Source organism: Petaurus breviceps, unplaced genomic scaffold (assembly GCF_028583685.1).
Source record: "Petaurus breviceps papuanus isolate PSGF00001 unplaced genomic scaffold, PetGlider_PUasm1.0 126, whole genome shotgun sequence".
Lineage (NCBI taxonomy): Eukaryota > Metazoa > Chordata > Mammalia > Diprotodontia > Petauridae > Petaurus > Petaurus breviceps.
In genome coordinates this window covers 83830949-83832234 of record NW_027185655.1, presented here as the reverse complement: position 1 = coordinate 83832234, position 1286 = coordinate 83830949, and the positions used below count along the sequence as shown (strand labels likewise).

Below are 1286 nucleotides of genomic sequence, written 5' to 3'. Positions count from 1 at the left end.
TATTATATATTTAAAATAAATAAACTGTACAGAATAGATTTGTAATTTCATGTCCAATCATTTTTGTCTTATTCTACTATGTTATAGAAATGCTTGTTTTATTTCATAAATTAAAAATAAAATAAAATAAAACTAATAAAGCTATACAGAATGAAAATTTAAAAAAAAAGAGGTGATCAGGTCCTGAACCAAAGTAGAAGCTGTAGAGTGGAGACCAGTTGGATTCAATACATTTTATGGCAAGACTTGGCAACTGATTGGGTGTGTGGGATGGAAGACAGGGAGAAATCAAAGATTACACCAAGAAGCTCCTTAAGTAGCCAATGGGAGGCTTATTAGAGTCAAGAGCAGGCTGAATATTCTAAAGAGGAAAAAAATGGAAGAGCTTTGAATTTTTAAAATATCAACAAGACGGGCCCCCTGCTCCCACCGGCCCCAGTTCTCATCGCTGCTATTATACTAGCTGTGATGCTTAAGAGGGGGAAGCAGCGACCACCCAACCCCAAGGAGAGTGGAGATGAGGAGAATGGGAGCCCCGCTGGTCCACCTAGCCTCCTGGGCCCTCCTCCCATAGCCAATAGGAAGTTTGGTGGCCCTGATCCAGGCTTCCATAGAGGCCCCCAGGGCTTAAGGGGACCAGTGATTCCACCACTTCTGAGCCTCCCACTTCCTTTCTGGGGAGGATGTCCAATGAGAGGGGGCCCAGGACCCAGACCTCGACCATACCTACATAGCCATTGGGCCTATGAGGATCCAGAACCTAGGTGGGGAACTGGCTATGGGGACCATGCCAGAAATGGTCCTCCCAATGGATGGAGAAACCTTGGAGGGGGCAGTAGTCACCATCCATCTAAGAATAACCCCTGGCCTAAAAATGCCCCTCGATTCAAGGATGGAGTCCAAGAAGGTGATAGAACAGATAAATACAACAGCCCTATTTGCAGACACTTCTCAAAGAGTCACTGTCACTATGAGGATCTTTGTGCCTTCTACCACCCAGAAGTGAATGGACCTCCATTGTGAAACTGTGCCTTCCACCAGTCAGGCTCCAGTGCACCTTTTCTATCCTGGAAGCCCATTGCCTGTTGTTCTTTGTTGGCTTCTCTGAGGTGTTTCTGCCCAACACCTCTGGCCAAGGAAGGAGCCTGAGCCTGATCCTCTCTCTCCCCTACCTGGGGCTCTGGGAGGATGGGTGGGCAGAAGGAGTGTCAGAGGAGGTTTTTAAAAAAATAATGTTTTATTGATACTTCTGGTTTTTATGCCACCATCACTTCCCAGTAACACCC

At 46.0% G+C, this 1286-nt stretch overlaps 1 pseudogene; it reads left to right on the top strand.

The window, feature by feature from the left end:
- Positions 1–437: 437 nt before the first annotated feature.
- Positions 438–1188, top strand: LOC138170708 (proline-rich protein 3 pseudogene; annotated as a pseudogene).
- Positions 1189–1286: the final 98 nt, after the last annotated feature.